A 6983-nucleotide genomic window follows, 5' to 3' on the forward strand; every position below is an offset into this window, starting at 1 on the left:
AATTTATACTTATTAATGTTTTATAATATAAAATAAATTTTGTTTATAAACTAATGGTAGAGTAAATTATAATAAAGATTTTGAAATTTTAATATTTAGCTTGAATCTTAAAAATTATATTAATTTATAATTTTTTATATCTTATTGCAGATTTAAAATATGTGTTCTAAATTTCTTTGGCCATCAACTAAAAAGAAGGGGTAAGTAATATCTTTTTTTATTATACTTTTCTTGTATAAATAATAAAAACAATTATTTATATCTGCAGTCAGTATAGTCTGATTGAAAAAAGGCACGTCCACTTCAAGACTATATAGACCTCGTGCCGTCAACTTAATTAAAAAGTGAAATAAATGTACATATTATTAACGGAGACATGAATGGGTAATGGGCGTTAACGGGCTGAGGTACCGTACATCTTATAAAACGAAACAAACGAAACGCAGACATGCAAATATGTAGCTTATGTATAACAGACTCACATAATATATACTGCAAGATCTGTTATGGACGGTCATAAACGATTTATTTTACTCTTTGCTTTACTATTATTGAAATTATATATAGAATTTGGACTCACTTTCAACTTTTGATATAGTTATGAATTATATATTATCTTTCGATACCGAATTCGGTGTCTTATCAAAGTAAACTTGTGGTTAAAAGTGTATTTGTTTCACAAACTAATCTAAACTTTAATTAGTAACGATTTTGAACAACCTTTTCCTATTGCATATTTCCAATCGAAATCTAATCCAAACTTAAATAGGTAACGATTTGAACCTTTACCCATTGTATATTTCTAATTTGTTTGTCCATGTTCTTTTTAATAGATTTATATACCATCTCCTATCAAGAATACCTACAAAATCAATGTACAGCCAATCTGAACAAAGTGTAAGAAATTGAGCATGAACAAATTGACCGTTGAACAAATATTTAGGAATTTTTTTATATGCAATTGCAACAAGATGACATCTTCATCAGTTTAGTTTTTGTTGTTGTTTTAGTTGTAGTCATTGTACTGCATTGATTTTGCATAAATTTCAATGAAAATAAAAGCGCAAGATGTGATGATGATGATTGTTTTATTGTATATTTTAATTTTCTACATACATACATAGAAATAAACTTATGAATGTATGTAACTTCACAGAGTTATAAATAGGTAAGAGGCCTAATAAAAAGCCTTTACTTTATGGTTTGATTATATTCCAGCTTTAATTCTGTTGACGTTAAAAACTCAAGACATTTTGTATATGTCGTAAGAGGCCTTTAGGTCTTGATTATTCGATCTTAATTATAATCTGAACATATCTTGAAAAAAGCTCTAAAAATACGGTATTTTTAAGACCAAGACTATTTGAGATTGCAGAGAATTTTTGTTGAAACTGTTGTACTGAGAGGGAACTGAGGCCCTGAGGCTGTTAGGGGACTGAGGCCCTTTTCAAAAAAGAATTGTTTTTATTCTCATCTGATACACTAATACGCTTCGTTTAAGATGTATTCCTACATGAGATTCTTAAAAAGACTGTTCCTCGGGACACTCTACTATATAATTATCTAATCCGGGAGTTCTAGACCTAAAAATTGAGCTATTTCTACCGTAAAGTAGGATTGACTATATAGACGCCGAAGTGCTTAGCAACACCTACCTTAACAATGGTACTTTTCCAACCACAGGGAACGCTAGAGATGAGTCACAATCGTCCCCCTGTGAACTCTAAGGAACACGTCTAATCTCTGAAGAGAGCAATACCCTAATAAAGTAGACTACAGACAAGACTATAGTCCAGACTATAGACTATACTATAGTCCAGGCTATAGAATATACTATAGTCCAGACTATAGACTATACTATAGTCCAGACTATAGACTATACTATAGTCTATACTATAGTCCAGATTATAGACTATACTATAGTCCAAACTACAGACTATACTATAGTCCAGACTATAGAATATACTATAGTCCAGACTATAGACTATACTATAGTCCAGACTATAGACTATACTATCGTCCAGACTATAGACTAGACTATTGTCCAGACTACACACTATACTATAGTCCAGACTACACACTATACTATAGTCCAGACTATAGACTATACTATAGTCCAGACTATAGACTATACTATAGTCCAGACTATAGACTATACTATAGTCCAGACTATAGACTATACTATAGTCCAGACTATAGACTATACTATAGTCCAGACTATAGACTATACTATAGTCCAGAGTATAGACTATACAATAGTCCAGACTATAGCCTATACTATAGTCCAGACTATAGACTATACTATAGTACAGACTATAGACTATACTATAGTCCAGACTATAGACCATACTATAGTCCAGACTATAGACTATGCTATAGTCCAGACTATAGACAATACTATAGTCCAGACTATAGACTATGCTATAGTTCAGACTATAGACTGTACTATAGTCCAGACTATAGACTATACTATAGACTAGACTATAGTCCAGACTACAGCCTATACTATAGTCCAGACTACAGACTATACTATAGTCCAGACTACGACTATACTATAGTCCAGACTACAGACTATACTATAGTCCAGACTACAGACTATACTATAGTCCAGACTACAGACTATACTATAGTCCCAGACTACAGACTATACTATAGTCCAGACTATAGACTATCCTATAGTCCAGACTATAGACTATATTATAGTCCAGACTATAGACTATACTATAGTCCAGACTATAGACTATGCTATAGTCCAGGCTATAGACTATACTATAGTCCAGTCTTTAGACTATACTATAGTCCAGACTATAGACTATGCTATAGTCCAGACTATAGACTATACTATAGTCCAGACTATAGACTATACTATAGTCCAGACTATAGACTATACTATAGTCCAGACTGTAGACTATACTATAGTCCAGACTGTAGACTATACAATAGTCCAGACTATAGACTATACTATAGTCCACACTAGAGACTATACTATAGTCCAGACTATAGACTATACTATAGTCCAGACTATAGACTGTTCTATAGTCCAGACTATAGACTGTTCTATAGTCCAGACTATAGACTGTTCTATAGTCCAGACTATAGAGTAGACTATAGTCCAGACTATACAGTAGGTTATAGGTCAAACTATGGAGTATATATTATAATACAGTGGAAAAAGTCAATAAATTATTAAATATAAATAAATTCAGAAAGGACCGATCGGGATCTAAGAATAGATGTTTAAAAGTTCAAATATTTAAATAATAAATTTACACTTAAAGAATTTTATCCGCCTCGAAAGGGGTTGTGTACTTTGTGGACTGAACTAGTGAGTCGGCCTTTGGGTGGGTCTTGTATTTTTTCCTCTGGTTGCAAATGATTACAGACACATTTACACTATGAGAAAGAGAAAGCACTCAATTACTTTGCACACAGATATACATACATACTTACATAAATATTGTGAATAATTTTGATTAAATAAAAGAAGCCGATAAAATGCAGCGATATTTATGTTCTGTGACGTAAAATGATACAATTATTAAGATTTAAATGAGTCTACTGAATTTTATACCCCCCACCATCAATAGGCTTAAAGTTATTTTCGAGGCGATTTCATGACGTCTAATTTCCGAGTCGGTTTAGAGGTGTCTGTTTGTCTGTCTGTCATATTTATTTTGTCATTCTGTTTATAATACATCGAAATAATGGTTGTAGACCGACAGTGGAATATATATGGTGGTACTTTATTAGATTCTAAAACGATCTGTGCCCGTCTGTCTGTCCGTATGTTCATCTAAATGTTAGGACCTGAATGAAAGTAGCTAGAAAGCGGAATTTCTAATTTATTACTTCTTATCGGACTTTCAAAAGTTCAGATGTCATTTTCACATTTTCTGCAATCATTCAATGGATCAATTATTCTATAAATGATTTTATTGGTTGCGATATGAATATTATAAATCCCACCCAGAATTTTCTTTCACAAAAAGACACACACATGATCAATCAGTCAAGTTTGAGTTTAATTCAATCGTATGAATACATAATAATAATGATAATAATAAAACATGTAATGAAATCGTTAACTAATTGAGTGTTAAATTCATGACAACCGAGTAGTACTTCGCATTGACACTCAATATTATTTCCACTTGATATTCACATTTACTTTCAAATTTAGGATTCTTATTTGTACTGTTGTCAATTGATAAGATATGATTTGTTTTTCGTTTTTTTGTTATTTTACTAAAGAAACTATAAAAAAATAACTGAAATAAAGTTAAATATAAAAAAAACTCTTACATGCGATGATGATGAATAAAATAAAACCTTAATAAGGATTCATATGTGTATTTAGTATATTTGACAACATGACATTAATTGAAGCAATTGTTATGATACAAATAAATAAAATAATATATTTACGTATAAATGTAATATACATAAAATGACATTACAATGGCTCGCAAAAAATTTCACATGGCCACCCAAGGTAAATGACGTTTGGCTTCTCTTCTGCACAATCAGTCTAAACAGCTTAAATACTGTATACTAACCAATAGTCCAGACAACGGACGAGACTTTAGAACAGACCAGACTATAGATCAGACTATAGGCAAGACTTATAGTCCAGACTATAGATTAGACTATAGACAAGACTATAGTCCAGATTATAGATTAGCCTATGGATTAGACTAAAGACTAGACTATAGTCCAGACAATAGTCCTGACTATAGACTAGACTATAGTCCAGACTATAGACTAGACTATAGTCCAGATTAGAGACTAGACTATAGTCCAGACTATAGACTAGACTATAGTCCAGACTATAAACTAGACTATAGTCCAGACTATAGACTAGCCTATAGTGCAAACTACAAACTAGCCTTTAGTCCAGACTATAGACTAGACTATAGTCCAGACAATATACTAGATTATAGACAAGACTATAGTCCAGACTATAGACAAGATTATAGTCCCGCCTATAGAGTTGACTATTGGCCAGACTATAGACTAAACTATAGTCTAGACTATAGACTAAACTATAGTCCTGACTATTGACTAGACTATAGTCCAGATTATAGACTAGACTATAGTCCAGATTATAGACTAGACTATAGTCCAGACTATAGACTAGACCATAGTCCAGACTACAGACCAGACTATAGAATAGACTATAATCCAGACTATAGACTAGACTATAGTCCAGACTACAGACTAAACTATAGTCCAGGCTATAGACTAGACTATAGTACAGACTAGAGCCTAGACTATAGTACAGACTAGAGCCTAGACTATAGTCCAGACTATAGACTAGACTATAGTCCAGACTATAGACAAGACTATAATCCAGACTATAGACAAGACTATAGTTAGACTATAGACAAGACTATAGTCCAGACTATTGACAAGACTATAGTCCAGACTATAGACAAGACTATAGTCCAGACTATAGACAAGACTATAGTCCAGACTATAGACAAGTCTATAGCCCAAACTATAGACAAGACTATAGTCCGTACTATAGAGAAGACTATAGTCCAGACTATAGACAAGACTATAGTCCAGACTATAGACAAGTCTATAGTCCAGACTATAGACAAGACTATAGTCTAGACTATAGACAAAACTATAGTCCAGACTATAGACAAGACTATAGTCCAGACTATAGACAAGTCTATAGCCCAAACTATAGTCAAGACTATAGACAAGACTATAGTCCAGACTATAGACAAGACTATAGTCCAGACTATAGACAAGACTATAGTCCAGACTATAGACAAGACTATAGTCCAGACTATAAACAAGACTATAGTCCAGACTATAGACAAGACTACAGTCCAGACTATAGACTAGACTATAGTCCAGGCTATAGACAAGACTATAGTCCAGACTATAGACAAGACTATAGTCCAGATTATAGACAAGACTTTAGACCAAACTACAGTCCAGACTGTAGACAATACTATAATCTAGACTATAGACAAGATTATAGTCCAGACTATAGAAAATACTATTGTCCAGACTATAGACAAGTCTATAGTCCAGACTATAGACAAGACTATAGACAGGATTATAGTCCAGACTATAAACAAAACTATAGTCCAGACTGTAGACAAGACTATAGTCCAGACTAAAGACTACCCTATAGTCCAGACTATAGACTAGACTATTGTCCATTAAAATCCATTGGAAATGTCTACATATATCTCTGCATCCTTTTTAACGAACCTGTCTAATCTTTTTTTTAAGCTTTAGCTCTCCCTGGTTAGAAGAATGTCATTGATGATTTAACAAAATAAAATATAATTGACATCTTTTCTCATTTCCCTCCCAACATTTACTCATCAGTAACCCATTATCATTTTAGTTCTCCAGTTAAACAGTTAGTAAATAACATAAAAAATTTGTGGTTACATGCTGTGATAATTAGACAACAAATATCATCATGTGTTAGACATTCATAAACAGGATATATGAAATAAATATACATATGACGCCTGTCATATTTATTGTAATAATTATAATCGTTGTGATCAAATCTACTGTTATTACATTGTTGTTGCTATGACACTAACAATTCATTCTGTTGACAATTGTCAAATTTTGTTATTATTAAATTATTTATATCAAAAGCATTCGAGTTTAATTGGCCTCATTTAGCTGGTAATTAAATCCTTTTGAATTGTTATCATCAACAAACATCATAATGGGAGGTAATTGGGCCTGAACTCTTGGTGGGGAATAAGAAAATGATAACATTTTCATTACATCTGGTTATTGAAGATATTAAAAAATCGGATTACATAGTATTCATGAAAGCGCCACGCCCACTATTATGATAATGATGTAATGATCATTGTCTACGTTTTATGTTTACAGAGTGATATGCACTAAACTATGATACTTTGTATAGGAAGTGCCACGCCCATTTTACTGATTTCGCCCATATTTTCTTTATAAATAAATTAAATTTGTAATGG

The sequence above is a fragment of the Lucilia sericata genome, unplaced genomic scaffold, assembly GCF_015586225.1.
Source record: "Lucilia sericata isolate MDLA Ls3-8-SP2 unplaced genomic scaffold, ASM1558622v1 Contig001809F_arrow, whole genome shotgun sequence".
NCBI classification, from domain to species: Eukaryota; Metazoa; Arthropoda; class Insecta; order Diptera; family Calliphoridae; genus Lucilia; species Lucilia sericata.